At 41.9% G+C, this 16,347-nt stretch overlaps 1 long non-coding RNA gene across 1 annotated transcript; it reads left to right on the top strand.

Annotated features, from left to right (window-relative positions):
* The first annotated feature begins 9,275 nt into the window (after positions 1 to 9,275).
* On the top strand, positions 9,276 to 15,986 carry LOC122211499. The gene is made up of 3 exons (XR_006198708.1): positions 9,276 to 9,535; positions 10,858 to 11,151; positions 15,905 to 15,986. It is a non-coding gene; the product is annotated as an uncharacterized LOC122211499 (long non-coding RNA).
* The last annotated feature ends 361 nt before the right edge of the window (positions 15,987 to 16,347 follow it).

Below are 16,347 nucleotides of genomic sequence, written 5' to 3'. Positions count from 1 at the left end.
TGGTTTTAGAAAACTAAATTTGAGGGGCGCCTGGGTGGCTCAGTAGGTTAAGCGTCCGACTTCGGCTCAGGTCACGATCTCTCAGTCTGTGAGTTCGAGCCCCGCGTCGGGCTCCGTGCTGACGGCTCAGAGCCCGGAGCCTGTTTCAGATTCTGCGTCTCCCTCTCTCTCTGACCCTCCCCCATTCATGCTCTGTCTTTCTCTGTCTCAAAAATAAATAAACATTAAAAAAACTAAATTTGAGAAGTAATTTTCAGTCTCTTACATAGAAGAATTCATCCTAAAGAGCCACATCTACGGTGACTGTTTTCAGTCCCACACCTGTCAGCCTTGTCTCCTTCCTTAACTTTCAGACTGTTTGTGTGATATGTAGGTGGCATATAGACATAAATCTGGACATACAGAATGGGGTGTTTAGCAGAGGCAGTGCTCTCTTTCTCTGCCATTTGTTCTTCCTGGGCTTTCTGAGCACTGAGTTATCTTTAGCAAATGGCCGGGATTTAGCCATTGAAAGAGAAGCTCTCTATGTTCCACGGAGAAGGAATGTGGGCTTGTCGTAGTCCTTAGATACTGAGCTCAAGTGTCGCTAAGCTAAATTCTTTCATTGCACAGAGAGCTAGACAATGAAGGCTTTATCAACAAAGTCTTTACATGTGCTACTCAATCAGTGACTGCCTCTTCCAGGACTCCCCGTGGACAGATAAGTTTACTGTTTCGCATACTCACTTAGGTATGTAGTCAGTTCTTGTCAATAAGCATTCAGCCTTCATTTCCATCTCATGTTAGTTAAGAATACAGTTCCAGGGCAAACCAAACCACGGCTTCAGGCCTAGTTGGGAACCTGTTAACTTTGCTCTGTTCCATGGTCCTATCTCTGGGATCAATACCTTGATCATAAAGGGAGCTGGGCGGGATATATGGCTGATTCCTTGAAATAGAGGCTACCCAGTAAGAAACACACACTTCTTTTTTATTTTTTTTTAATGTTTTAACATTTATTTATTTTTGACAGAGAGAGAGAAAGACAGAGTGCAAGTAGGGGAGGGGCAGACAGAGGGAGACACAGAATCTGAAGCAGGTTCCAGGCCCTAAACTGTCAGCACAGAGCCCAGCGCAGGGCTTGAACTCACAAACTGCGAGATCATGACCTGGGCGGAAGTCAGACGCCTAACGGACTGAGCCACCCAGGAGCCTCCAGAAGCGCACACTTCTGACTGGAAGAGCTGGAAGGGAATATCATTGGTGTTGGCTTTTTATATAAAAGCAGATTTACTTGCTATTTAAAGAGACTTATTGAATATTTATAAATAGTTACCAAGTTAAATTATTCATACATGTAGTGTCTCTCCCCTTTCCCCTCCTCATTCACTTGTTCGTCCATTCAGCAAGCATTTGTCTCTCTATGTGCAAGCCATAGTGCTAGGTGTTGGTACAAGACCTCAGTGAACTTAGAGTGTAATGCTTTTTCCTTACTTCTCAATTTTTTCATCCTTTTCCTCTAAACATTTCTTCTGTCCTATCCCATTTTTTCTTTTACATGTTTTTTTTTTTAATTTTTATTTCAGAGAGAGAGAGAGAGAGACTGAGTGCAAGAGTGGGGAAGAGGGCCAGAGGGAGGGAGAGAATCTTAAGCAGACTCTACATTCAGCATGAAGCCGGATGGGGGCTTGATCCCATGACCCTGGGATTATGACCTAAGCCTAAATCAAGAGTTGGATGTTCAATGGACTGAGCCACTCATGTGCCCCTCTTGTACATGGTTATTCAAGCATATAATAAAAATAATTTGCTGCCTATTAAGAAACAGTGAATTCAAATCAGGAAGATTTGGGTAGTTCTTATAGCCATCATGGGCCACACTCCATTTTATATCAGTCACTAACAATGCCTGCTTGTAGGACAACTGGAGGCATGGGGGTGATAAGCAGTGCTAGCTGCCTTACTGAGATCAATTCCCTGGGTCTGGACGCTATGCTCTAACCATCTGCTCCTTCAAATATCATCTACCTTTGTCATCCTCCAGCATGAGGATAACCCCTACTTCCCTCAGAAGCACTTTTAGGGTATTCTGTCTGCACAGCTACCTTGCCCACGTGGAGTCTGGAAAATTCCATCACCTAGAGGTGTGTCACCCACTGAAAAGAGTTTGGGAATGCTCCAGTAAGCACAATCTGTGAAGACATAAAGGCATGTGTTTACTCTTCATCTAGAATGGACTCTTGAGGGTTGGGGGGTGGGGCTTTGGCTTTGTATTTTCTTATAGGTACGTAACATGTGATCTGTTTTACTTGCCCAGTAAGTTTGTTGTCATTACTTAATAAATATTTAATGACAGCAGTGAATAAAAACTAAGAAGCTAGGCTGGGTATTTCAGTGGTCAGGTGGACGAATTCTGTTAGAACAAACTTTTCCACCTTCCTTTCCAAACTTGCGTTTGTTTTGTACTTCAGCCTTAGGTCCTAAATTGGAGCCAGAAACTGTGGGTCAAAGGAGGAAACAACCACTGAAAATAAACAAGGCAAGAGATGGAAGCTATGCGTACCTTAGGCTGTTTCATATTTAGGGAGGACATGTTATTTAGATTATCTTGGCCCATACATGCTCTGCAGAGCAAGTAGTGACTCCCTGGAGGAAGGGGCAAATCTGGGAAGCTAGACTCAGCAGAGGCACCTGCTGTCACTAACAGGCCACTGGAACACATTGAAAGGTAATCCAAGTTATGGGTCTAGTGGCCACAAGGGCGATTGGAGTAGGTTTTAAGGAACATGGCCGGCCTCTCTTTTGTGAGGTATCTGCTCCTGGTTAGGTAATTGCAGGGCTTTTGTAGGGGGAAAAAAAGACTCATATGCAGAAGAGCAAGTAACATTTTTTCTAGAAATTAATTTGCGTTTATGCCTATGATCCGTTTCAAGTTGATTTTGTGTAAGGTGTGAGGAATAGATGAAGGCCTATCTTTGCATTTATGTATGTATGCATTTATTTGCATCTGAATATCCAAATGTTTCAGCATTATTTGTTTAAAAAATACCATGTTTTCTCCATTGAACTGCTTGGCAGCTTTAGCAAAGAACAATTGACCATAAATAGAGGGTGTATTTTTGGACCCTCAATTCTATTTCATTGATCTATAGTTCTTTTTTCTTTTTTTAAAAATTTTTTTTGTATAACTTAACTTTATTTTTTAACATTTATATCCAAATTAGTTAGTATATAGTGAAGCAATGATTTCAGGAGTAGATTCCTTAATGCCCCTTACCCATTTAGCCCATCCCCCCTCCCACAACCCCTTCAGTAACCCTCTCTTTCACACACACACACACACACACACACACACACACACACACAGGAAAAGAAACCCAGATTCTCTCCCATATTCTTTGCTCAAGGCACCGCCTTTCCCAGTCTTTCCAGACACAGGGTCCTTTCTTGAGGTGTTAGCTGTCTGTGGTACCACCATTGTAGCTCTGTTGCATGACTGCCCTTGGTTCATCACTGTGAAAAAAAAAAAACCAGGAAATGAAATGAGAGCCCCCTGGGCGCCTGGGTGGCTCAGTTGGTTGGGCATCCAACTTCAGCTCAGGTCACGATCTTGCTGCTTGTGGATTCTAGCCTTGCATCGGGCTCTGTGCTGACAGCTCGGAGCCTGGAGCCTGCTTCAGATTCTGTGTCTCTTTCTCTCTCTGCCCCTCCTTCACTCACACTCTGTTTCTCTGCCTCTCTCAAAAATTAATAAGCATTAAAAAAATTTTTAAAAACGGGAGCTCCATCCCTGTACAAATTGCTTTTTCAGCTTTTGACTCCCCTCCTAACTATGACTGGGTTTCTTTACTTTTCAGATGCTTTAGGTTGTTGTTTTTTGCATTTCATCCGCAATTTGTCACTGTCGTCAGCAGAAGAGACAGGCGCTAGTGAGCTGCCTCTTGACTGCACTTTCCTTTGTGCTCTCTTTCCACTTCCATCTCAACTGCCCCTGTCACAGTGCAATGACAGACCCCTACCCTATCCTTGCAGTCTGTGAACGGAAACCACAGCTGTCCTTTTAAAACTATACCTTTCAACTTCGTGTTTTACTTGTGGTTTTTACATCCTGGCTAACTAGGTAAAGCTTTATTAGGTGTTGTAAAATTCAAGAACTTCACTTTGAAGTTGACTGATTGCTAGTGGAGTTTACCACTAAAATGCAAGTATGCAACCACACCAATGGATCATCTGTCTCTCTGGTGTTTTTTTTTTTGTTGTTTTTTTGTTTTTTTGTTTTTTGAGAGAGAGAGTGAGTGGGGGGCGGTGCACAGGGGTATGTTGGGGGAGAGAGAGAGAGAAAATCTTAAGCAGGTTCTGTGCTGGGGCTGGGGGCTCAATCCCACAACTGTGAGATCATGACCTGAGCTGAAATCAAGAGTCAGAGGCTTAAGCTACTGAGCCACCCAGGTACCTCTCTCCTGTGTCTTCATAATCAGTCTTCCTCCTCCTTCCCAATCCACCTGTCCAATCTCTAATTCATTCTTCTGCTCCCCTCCCAGTCCACTTCTTTTCCCAACAAACTTACCCATGTTTATTCTTTCTGAAAGGACCTTATCCTTTACCAGAATTTCAACACTAACTTCTAAGAACCAATCCCACCTTTGCCTCACGTCTCTATCCACAATTAAATCTCTCAAAAAAAAAAAATCCACAATGAAATATCTCAGAAAAGTAAAGTGTTATATTTTCATTTTCACTTAAAAAGGGATCATGGTTATTCTGGAAAATTTACGCATTTGTTACGCATTTGTTCATAAAAACAAAAAGAATTTCCCATTAGTTTGACCATCCAAAGAGAATATATGTGTGGCCTTGAGTGTAATTTAAAATTTGAGTTAGAAAAACTTATAAATTATCCATAACCTGTGTAGAAAAAACAGAAAACGTAAATAATCAAAAAGGAACAAAACTCCCCCATAATTCCACCCAGAGGTAAATACTGTTTTTAGTTCAGTGTGTGTTTATACACACACACACGCACACAGACACATTTATGTGGGTTGGTTGGTTAGGGAGGGCAATTGGTTGGGCCTGAACTGGTATCACAGCTTTGCTGTGTTGGAGAAAGGGGTTGGGTAAAGCAGGTGTTGATTTGCAAAGGTCGATATGCATAAAGTATTTTTGATTTTGTTATTTGGACAAGGCTGAAACTTGGAACAGATGGAAACTCCTGGGGAGCAAAATGTAGGGAATAGAAAGAATTTAATCATGTGTGTTATGTGCCTTCTTGTCTTTCTCTCTCTTTTTTTTTACCTGCTTTCCCCAAAAGCTCACCCAGCCGTTCTGTAAATCTTAGGCCTGTGGAGACAGAGACTATGGGCAAAAGGCTTAGATGACAAAGGAAACAGGAATGGGAAGGGGCTTCCTTCACATTTCAGTCAGAGCATGGCCGGTCTCCAGAGTGGTGCACGCTGAGGTCAGCTCCATTTTGTGCTGCATCGGTCTGTAGCTTCCCGGGCCTGTAAGAGGCAACCTCTTTTGTCAGGAACCAACATTCTCCCAGTAACTCTGGGCGGACTGTGGCAGAAGCCAAGGGAGGGCTGCAGTGGAGGAATGTGAGAGCATAATTTATGCCGCGAGAGCATAAATGAGGAGCACGTTAATAAAAGCAACTCATGGAGACTCCAAAAAAGAATGGGAGGTGATTTTACTGGGGAAGGGTCCTGGGGCCAACAGTTTGAAGAAGTATGTGAATGTGTTTATTTCTATATCTATTCAATTTCAAAAATGGGACTCTTCCACACGTACTATTCGGTAATCTTTTTTCTTAGTAATATGCCTTGAACATCTTGATATGTTAAATATAGAGATATTTTTATCATTTTAAGGCTGTATTCCATTGCATGTGTTATATACACGTGTCATAATGACTTTAACCATTCTCTACCTTTTAGGTTGTTTTCGACTTGTTAGTATTATTATCAATTCATTTATTGTTGGTAATTTATTAGTAAAATAATAATGCATTTTCTTGTTTTTTAAAAAGAAAGGAAGCCAAAACACTGTTCGAGCTCCCATACTTTCAGTCTTAGAATCCTATTTGAGTCCCTTTACCTAGTTTGGTGCCATTTAAAATGTTTTACTGATTTCTACACATCTTTTCTGTATATGTTAAATCTATTCTCAGTTTGAGTTCCACAGCCACTAGTGCTGCCCCAAAAAGAAAAACAAAATGGGCCCTAATAGTGCCCGTATATTTCTACCCTCCCTCCTGGCCCATCTCTAGGCCCACTGTCAGGAAAGGGGCTCACAGACATATATTCTAAATATAAATGTTATAAAACTGAATAGACTAGACTTCCCAGGGACAATTTCATTTTAAAGGCAACAAAGAAGTCTTGGAACCAAATGATTAAAACTCTTATGTATATGGCAAAGGTATTTGGGTTTGGGGTGGGGTGGGGAGAAGGGTAGAGAGGAGCTGGAGAGCAGGGGCACTGAGATACCCTTGAATCCCACAGAACGTGACCTACTTTTTCCGATGAAAGATTGTTCCCGGCAGTACTGGATTTGAAAGGATTCTCAACGTCTTCTTCTAAAGGTTGTCACAGCAGTTAAGCTTAATGATCCATTCTTGTCATGATCAAAGACACTTTCATGATTTTTGCACCCACAGCACCAGTATTTTGAGATTAAAAAAAAAATCAAACATGTATTAATTACCTCTGCTTCTAAAAATAGAAATACTTAAAAAGGCTTTTTCTAATAATCAAAGAAATATGTGCAGATTGTACCAAGATTCAAGGATTATAGAAATGAACAAAGTAGAGAGAGTCCCCAGAATCCAATCCCCAGATACAAATAGTTTGTACATATCTGAATAGATTTAATTCTGTGCCTGTATATCTGCCCCCCCCCCAATACATAACAGAAATGGAATCATACTATACTATTTTGCAAATTGCTTTTTTTCACATAAAACATATAATGGGAAGATTTCTCCATCCATTCCGATGGAGGTATTGTATAGATTTATGATAATTTATTTAACCTATTTTTCTTCATTGATATTTAGATTCTCAATTTTTTTTTTGATATTTTAAACAATAATGAGGATTCTTATAGTTGCACCATTGTTGACTTTCTGTTTTTTTTTTTTCTGAAGGAATTTCTAGAAATAGAATTTGTTGTATCAAAGGGTATGAGTATTTTAAATTTTAAAATATATTGCTTAATTGCTCCACGAAGGTTGGAGTAATTTATATTAGCCCAGGCTTCTTGTAAAGCAGAAATAACCAGTTAGAAAACCTGTTTATTTCCACACTTCCTTGCCACCAAAGGGGGTTATCAAACTTTTTAATCTTTGTGGATCTGACTGGTAGAAAAATTCCTAATGTGAATTAATTGCTCTAATTTTCAGTGCTCCTTTTGCCGTATGTTAAGTTTCCTCCAAAATCTAGGACTATTTTTAGGCTCTCTTTTCCATTTTATTGGTCTTTCTTTTACTTTACCAGTACCATACTGTTTTATTAACTTTTCTAACGTAATTTAGGTTTAGTAATATAATTGTTTTGATAGCTACTAGGGATGACCTACCTTCAGGAATTTCTTTTCTAAAAATGACTTCTTGCTTATATAATCTTCCATATAAACTATATTTTTATCTATGGATCCTTCCATATAAACTTTGGAATCAATTTGGCACTTTTAAGAAGCAAATACATAAAAAACACAAGAACTGGCAAAAATTAATATTGGAACTACATTAAGCTTACCAATGAAGTTGGGGAAAGGATTGATATCTTTTAAATAGTAAACTTTTTCATTTAGAGACTTGGTAGGTCTTTCCATTTTTCTAAGACTACTTTTATTTTTTAATATATAAAGAACACAATTTTATTTAGATAGGCATAGCACATTTCTTGTTATTCCAAGTTGTTCTCTCTTTTTAGTTGCTCTTGTGAAAGGGATTTGTTCCCTGTTATGTTTTCTAACTGGTTATTTCTGCTTTACAAGAAGCCTGTGTATTTGTATGTAGTTATCTCATAGCTTGCTACCATAGTGAAATCTCTTTTTAGCTCTAATGGCTCTCGGTTTACCCTCTTGAGAGTTTTCTCATTGTGAAATAATAATGTATGCAAAAAACGTGTTTTCTACTTTCCAATGTTGTTAATTTTTCTTATCGCATTGAATTGTGAAACAGCCTGCGGAACAATGTTGAAACATAGTGGCGATGGTGGGTACTTTTATCTTTTCTCATGACTTTAGTGAGCATTCCATTAATTTGGTCATATAGTCATTTATATTTATTAAATTAAGGAAATTGTCTTCTAACCTTAGTTCACCAAGTATTTTTAGCAGGGATCGGTGTTGGATTTTAATAGACACACTTTTAGCATCTTTTGAGCTGTTGGTAGGATTTTTCTTTGTTACTCTACCAATAAAGTAACACATATTAATGGGCTTCCTTATATTGAACCACACTTTCAATCCTAAAAAGAAATCTACTTGTCATGTGCATTTGACCTTGAAATACACCACTGATTCTGGTTTATCAATATTTTTGTTGGATTTTTGTATCTGTAAATGTGAGATGTTTAGGGCTTATTTTTTTCAACTTTTGGTGTTAGCATTATGCTCAATTTGTAAAATAAATGAAGAATTGTTTCTTTTGCTATTATATATGTAAAACACCTTTAATAACTTAAGTATTATCATTTTCTTGAAGGTATGATAGGTTGTATGTAAACCATCAGGGTCTGGATAATTTTGGCAATTATTTCCATTTCTTCTATGGTTATTGGTATATTTTTTGTTTTATCTCTTTAGTTAATTTTGGTAACTTTGCTAACTAGCTTTTCATTTTCAAATTAAAAAAATATTTACATTACATTTAAAAATGCTTTAAAAATTTCCTCCATGTTGTGGTTATGTTCCCTTGTCTGGCATAGCATTATATATGTGTTTCTCTCTCTCTTTGGGGGGGGGTCAGATTTGCCAGAGATTTGTCTATTTTACTTTTCTTTCAAAAATACCGGCTCTTGTTTTTATTCATGAGTTCTTCTATCTAATTTCTTTGTTTCATCAACCAATGGCATAACTGCCAATCAAAGTCACAACTCAATACGCAGTAACTAGCGTCATCAACCCAACTTGAATTCTATCCCAAAACAAAGAAATTTGACATTTTATTAATCTCTGCAATCTTATTGTAAATGAAATAACAATTTTACCACATTTTACTACTGTGTTCCTCTTGATGTTATTTACACTCATCGTATGAACAGTGGGCTTACTGGGTATCTACCCCCAGCTCAGCATTCAGTGATGTCACTTCAGTAGCCTGAAATTGGTCATTCCTCAGTTTACCAGGCTGCTGCACAAAATTCACTCTCCAGCCCTACTTTGGAGCAATGAGGAACCCCAGCGTCTTGATCTGTCGTTTTGGAGCTGCTTCATGTGGAAGATGGATAGGACCAGTTTCGGCAAACCTAGTATCTGTCCATTGACAAGAGATGATGGAGTTCAAGCAGGTTTGATGGGGCTGGTCCAAAGAAATACAGTCCCAGAGCAGGTACCCTTTTCTCTTTCAAGGTCCACTAATCCCCAACGGGAACATGATGAACACACATGGGGCACAAAGAAACACACATCCATGCGCGCCCACACATAGAACAGTAAATTTTTATCTTAGAGTGAAAAAGAGAAAATGTTCAAAGCACCTACTTTAAAAATTAAAACGCAGAGTTCTCAAAACAAGTAATACCAATTTATCTTTGGACTTAATTTTATAGTCTTTGAATGGCAAGGGGTGGGAGGCATAAGAGAGGTCAAGACCTGAGACTGAGGTAGGAAATGGGAAAAGAAAAGAGAGGGGAGAGGAAAGGGTATGGAACAGAGGAAGGGCATGGGAAGAAAAGGAAATGCGTGGAGAGGACAGGTGTGAGAAGAGGTGCATTGTGGGATGAATAGGAGCCCGCTGGGTGGGGGATGGAGTCAGGCGACTCTGGTTCCACTTGGCCAAAGGGGCAGGAGAAGAATTGCCCCTGCTCTGACTAGCACCCTGAGGGGGTTGCGACCATCTGAGAAGTACCTTTTATTCTTGATAATGAGAGTATTTTCTCATGAACATCTTCACCTTGTGGCAAAATTATCTAGAATTTAAGATTTTAGTAAAGTGGGGTGCCTGGGTGGCTCAGTTGATTGAGCGTCCGACTTCGGCTCAGGTCATGATCTTGCGGTGTGTGAGTTTGAGCCCCGCTTCGGGCTCTGTGCTGGCAGCTCAGAGCCGGGAGCCTGCTTCCAATTCTGTGTCTCCCTCTCTCTCTGCCCCTCCCCTGCTCATGCTCTGTCTCTCTCCGTCTCAAAAATAAATAAAAACATTAAAAAAAAGATTTTAGTAAATTATTTTAGGTTTTGTAAGTGTAGCCTGTATTTTGCTTTGGTGGATTTAAAATCTGACAGGTGATATTATTTTAAAGAGGGATTCAAAATGCCTCATTTCACCATGTCTAGAGATTACATTTAGAATCAGTGTTTATTTAAAAATAAAGCTGGGGGTGCCTGGGTGCCTCAGTTGGTTAGATGTCTGACGACTCTCGGTCCCCGCTCAGGTCTTGATCTCGGGGTCGTGAGTTTGAGCGCCGCGTTGGGCTCCATGTGAGGTGTGGAACCTACTTAAAAAAAATCTTGGGGCAACTGGGTGGCTTCATCAGTTAAGCATCCGACTCTTGATCTCGGTTCAGGTCATGATCTCATGGTTCATGAATTCAAGCCCTGCATTGGGCTCTCTGCTGTCAGCACAGAGCCCACTTTGAATCCATTGTCCCCCTCTCTCTTTGCCTCTTCCCCTCCCAATAAATAAACACTAATTTTTTTTTTTAAATCTGTTTTCAGTCTTTTTAGGACCTAGTATGAAGAACATACAATGCGAACAAAGAACATGAGAAAAGACACTTTCACAAGGAGCTTCCCAAGTTTATTGTTTATTTAACTGCTTTGAACGAAATGCTTGGGTCTTACCTGAATGAGAATGTGGACGAGACGCAGTCATCATGAAGATGAACACTGTGTTCCGGCTGAAGCTTCTGCTGTTGGACGACACTGTCTCCTGTGGCGTGGAAGACTAGCATCATCTTAAAGCAAGAGGGAATCGAGAACGAACGGTACTGGGTCCTACCCAGGAGGAGGGTAAGTTCGAGTAATTATTGACAAGCCTCATGTTTGGTGCTGGGGGTGGGGTGGGCAGGGTATCGTGCCGCCCCCTGGTCACAAGCAAATCTGCAGAATCATTCCACAGCTTTTCTAGTGAACTTAGCCTGTGTCCTGACTGTCATTGACTGGAACCGAAAGCTGTAATTGGTGGCCTTTGACTTCTCCCGGCATACATGCAACTTTCCTCTCTTCCTCCACCCTTTCCTTGCCTCTTCTCTCCTGACTTCCATGAGTGACTGTGGCAACCGGCATGCGAGAGTGACGCCCAGGAATAGCATCCGATCTTTGATGAGACCAGGACCTAGAGGCTGCGGGTGCCCCTGTCAGCACACAGGGCAGGTGGTCGGTGACCAGACGGAAGGCACCTGTGATCGGCAATGTCAGTCTTAGTTTGAGATGTGAGGGCATCTGGAGAAGAAAAGTGTTACATGTCACTGAGTCACTAGGATTGAATGTTGTAGGTAGAAAATGGCAGAGCGGAAGAAAGAAACACGGGGATACAGGACGGAGTGTAGAATAATTGTGGCAGGAACAGCCCATTTGGCTGTAACAATGTCACATGTCTGCGTGTAAGGCGTGCTGTTGATTAGAAAAGAGACTCTTTGTTCTGAAATGTCTGCATCAGTGAAAGTCAAGGATGTGAGCTCGGAGGGGGCACAGGGAACTCAAGTGCACTCCTTTGCCTTGAGAGGGTCTCAAGGCTTGGGTGCAGAACTCAAGTCGCATTTTGGAACAGCGTCCCCTGTCTGTCGGGCTACATGCAACACAAGAGATGGTACTCCTGTCAGCCTGTATTGGTGGTGGAGTGGACTCGAGCTGTCTCATAGACGCAAGTTTTTCACTCTGTTAGGTCAAGGATTGTGTGTCATATTTCCCTTGCACTCCCATTTATTTGTCAAATAGTAGGTACGCAAAAGCTCGTGCTAAATGGACATAGTGCAAAGGGCTCTGAACTTGGAGGCATGACAGCCTGAACTTTGATACGGTTTTACACCTGTCAGCCCTGGGAGCTCCGGCAAGACTTTGGGCTTCTGCGTCTCTCCACAGAGAGGAGGGATCTCTGCTCTGCCTGCCTTGCTGGGTTAACGAAAGAGTTCCCAACACATCTCCTCTCCTGAGCTGGCACTTCCACAGAAATGTAATACACCCGTCCTTCAGGTCTTTATTCAGCTGTCATCTCCACTCTGAGAACTTCCTGGTTTTTTAGCTGGATCAGGGCTTGGGAAAAGCGAGACAGCCCAGGTGGTGTGACTGGTCGCAAGCCCGAACCTGCCCTTGCCTGTGACACCCTGATCTGAGGACAAGCTACTTGCAAAGTCTCGACTGTTTACTTCTTTTATTTCTAAGGCTGGGTTTTTTGGTTTTTTTTAATGTTTATTCTTGAGAGAGAGAGAGAGAGCACGCATGCACGTGCACTAGCACACTAGTGGGGGAGGGGGAGGGGAGAGGGGAGCCGGAAGATCCAAAGCAGCATCCAGCTGACAGCACAGAGCCGGACACGGGGCTCGAACTCATGAGCTGTGGGATCATGACCTGAGCCCAAGTCGGACACTCAACTGACTGAGCCACCCAGACGCCCCCCGAGATGGATTTTAAAAAAGCTTATAGTCCAGTGAGGGAGGCAGGGCACACAAACAAGGAGACATAGATACAGGATTAGGAATTGTGCTAAGTGCCAGGAAGAAAACAAGTACCGAGGATAAGGTGGAGGGAGACCCATTTCGAGCAGTTGGAAGTGTTCTCTATTAGCAGGGACCTTCGGCAAAAAACAAGCTGGCCAGGCAGAGATAAGATAACAACCAACATTCTGGGCTGAAGGAACAGGAAGGCCTGGCTAAAAAGTTTTCTAAATGAAGATCTGCAAGTTGGCGGGTGAGGCTGGAGTCTAGGGCCGAGAGGAAGAGAATGGCCCAGGATGCGTTCAGAGGGTAGACTGGGGCCAAGTCCTGAGTGACTGAAAACTGGAGTAGGTAGTTTTAAAGTGACCTCATGGTCTGAGTCTAGGACATTTCTCTGTCTCAAATTCGAACTAAAAATACTGCCTTTGATGCTCACACTTACATACCCATCAACTGGGAAATATTCTTATCTCCCCCTTCTCTCTGACCACCCCATTCCATATCCAGTTTGTCCGCAAATCCTGCTAAGTCCATCTGCAAGTATCTTTCCAAATCCGTCCACGTATGTTCACCTGCCTCTCACCACCCTACCTCAAGCCACTGCCCCTCCTGCCTGGTCTACTGTAGAGGCCTTCTTGATAGTAGTGGGCTGGGAAACTGGTCAGGAGGGTGGGAGGGTGGGGAAGCCCCGATCTGTAGCCTTTGCAAGTTTCTTTGGTATAAAAACTCACACCATGGCCCATTTCAGTCTACCAAACTGATGCCACTAAATGTGGCCGTGGGAAGATATGTGCACGGTCCACTTTCTCAAGCCAGAACAAGCCAGCCGCAGCACCACCACTGCTTGGGTGATCCTGTTTCCTTCCCCCGCCAAAAGGAAGAAAATCCTGCCATTTGACATGGGTGGACCTTAAGGGCGGTATGCTAAGTGAAGTAAGTCAGACAGAGAAAGAAAAATACTGTATAATCTCACTTATTTGTGGAACGTAAAAAACAAAAGTCGTGGATTTGTGGTTGTCAGCCGTGGGGGAGGAGGAGTTGGGGCAGGGTGGTTAAGGGCACACACTTCCAGTTTTAAGGTAAGTAAGTGCTGGGGGTGTAGCGCACAACGCAATGACCGTAGTTAACTCTGCTGTATGGGTATTTCGAAGTTGCTAAGAGAGTAAATAATAAAAGTTCATTTTTTGGAACTATATGAGGTGATGTGTGTTAACTAAACTTCTGGTGGTAATCATTTTGCAATACACGTAAGACAAGTCATTATGGTGTACACCATAAATTTACACAGTGTTGCCCATCAATTATATTTCAGTAAAACTGGAAGAAAAAAATAAGTACAAATAAAAATAACTCTTATTTTTATACCAACATTATTCAATTTATAAATAAAATAACAATTTTAATTTGTATCTAGTCTTTTCCAGGAAAGTTTTAAACTCTTAAAACTAGTTTTGGGGCACCTGGGTGGCTCAGTCGGTGAAGCATCCGACTTCGGCTCAGGTCATGATCTCGTGGTTCGTGAGTTCAAGCCCCGTGTCAGGCTCTGTGCTGACAGCTTGGAGACTGGAGCCTGCCTCGGATTCTCTGTCTCCCCCTTTCTCCCTGCCCTTCCTCTGCCTGTGCTCTCTCTCTCTGTCTCTCTTAAAAATAAGTAAAAAAAAAAATTAAAAAAAAAAAACTAATTTTAACTAAGGGGTACCCGGGTGACTCAGTCGGTTAAGTGTCTGACTTTGGCTCAGGTCATGGCCTCATGGCTCATGGGTTCGAGCCCCGCATCGGGCTCTCTAATGACAGTGCAGAGCCTCTTGGGATTCTCTCTCTCCTTCCCTCTGTCCCTCCCCTGCTCATGCTCTATCTGTCAAAAATAAATAAACGTTAAAAAAAACCAAGCTAGTTTTAACTTAAAGATCTTTTTTTTTAGTGTTTATTTTATTAGTTTTGAGACAGAGAGAGATAGAGTGTGAGCCAAGGAGGGGCAGAGAGCTAGAGGGAGACACAGAATCCGAAGCAGGGTCCAGGCTCTGAGCTGACAGCACAGAGCCCAAAGTGGGGCTTGAACGTGGGAACGGCGAGATCATGACCTGAGCCAAAGTCGGACGCTTAACCAACTGAGCCACCCAGGTGCCCCATTAACTTAAAGACCTTTTTAAACTAAGTTTTAAAATGTATGACTTTGGGAGGCTCAGTTGGTTAAGTGTCCTTAAGTGTCCGACTTTGGCTCAGGTCATGATCTTGCAGTTTGTGAGTTTGAACCTGTGTCGGGCTCTGTGCTGATAGCTCGGAGCCCGGAGCCTGCTTCAGATTCTGTGTCTCCCTCTCTCTCTGCCCCTCCCCCCTCATGCTCTGTCTCTCTCTCCTTCAAAAATAAATAAACATTAAAAAATTTTAAAAAACAATTAAAATGTATGACTTTGATAAACTAAGTATCACTTGAAAGACAGGAAACTGTCAGGGATCCTTTCAGTTTGCAAAAATCCCCTCTGACATTAAAAACTCAATTGCCACCCCTATCTAAGTAGGGGAAATTTCTGGAAAGACAAAAATACAGTGGCTACCCCAAGTCGGGAAGGAAGATTTACATTTTATTGTATAGCCTTTTGTACTGTTTGAATTTTTAAAGCCACACGTCTGTGATTTCTTTTTCAAGAAGAAATAAAAACCAGTTGAAAAATGGCCTTCTAAGCTAGAAGGAGAAAAACTCCTGATGGAAAGAAGGGAGATAAGATGAAAGTAGGGCCTCCCCAGGGGACTAGAAAGAGCTGGAAGGAATTGCTTCATATAAAAAGCACTGAAGTCTTATAGACTGCACAAACCTTTGAACCAGCTGAACTTTTTAATCATGTACAAATATTCCATTGACTCCACATAACTTGCATCTAACATTCTTTCTCTTTCCGGGTCTTAACACTGCCCAAGGTGGAAATGTAGGCCGGGCTTGTGAATACCCTCTGGCCAGTGATGTTGAGTCATTATGGATCTCATGAACCTGGTGCACCCAAAAGTCAAGACAAGAAAAGACAGGACTGTCTTACCCATCTTTATTTTGCTAGCTTATCTTTTTAGCACATGGTAGGTGCTCAGTAATTGTTACTCTTCTTTTTCCCCTCTAGATGCAGTGTTTAATTTGTTGAAGGCCCTGCGTGTAAGCTAAACCGAGGTACATGTCTTCCCTGGGAAGTGCTGTAGGTAGGAAGCTTGTGCGGTTCAAATGCGGGGCATGACTCTAGGGGAGGCTGCGGGTGTCCAGATAGTGCTTGCCGAGGACAGGCTGAACGGGCCAAGGACAGCAGGTACCACCTTCTCCTCCTCAGCAAGAGAAGTAGCAGATTATGAGTTAAATCATAGGCTAATTAACGACTACACTCTTTGACCACTGCGGTACAGTATACACAGTACATTCATATAGGTGTTCCATTTAGCTCTCGAGACAAGCCCATGAGCTCCACCATTTTATAAGAGGGGAAGCTGAAACCCATTAAGTGATTTACCCAAGGTCAAACCATTGGTAATTGAACAAGGACTTCACTCCAGGTTTTTCAGACGTTGAACCTGA

This window comes from Panthera leo, chromosome F3 (genome assembly GCF_018350215.1).
Source record: "Panthera leo isolate Ple1 chromosome F3, P.leo_Ple1_pat1.1, whole genome shotgun sequence".
NCBI lineage: Eukaryota > Metazoa > Chordata > Mammalia > Carnivora > Felidae > Panthera > Panthera leo.
This window is presented reverse-complemented; position numbering and strand designations above follow the sequence as displayed.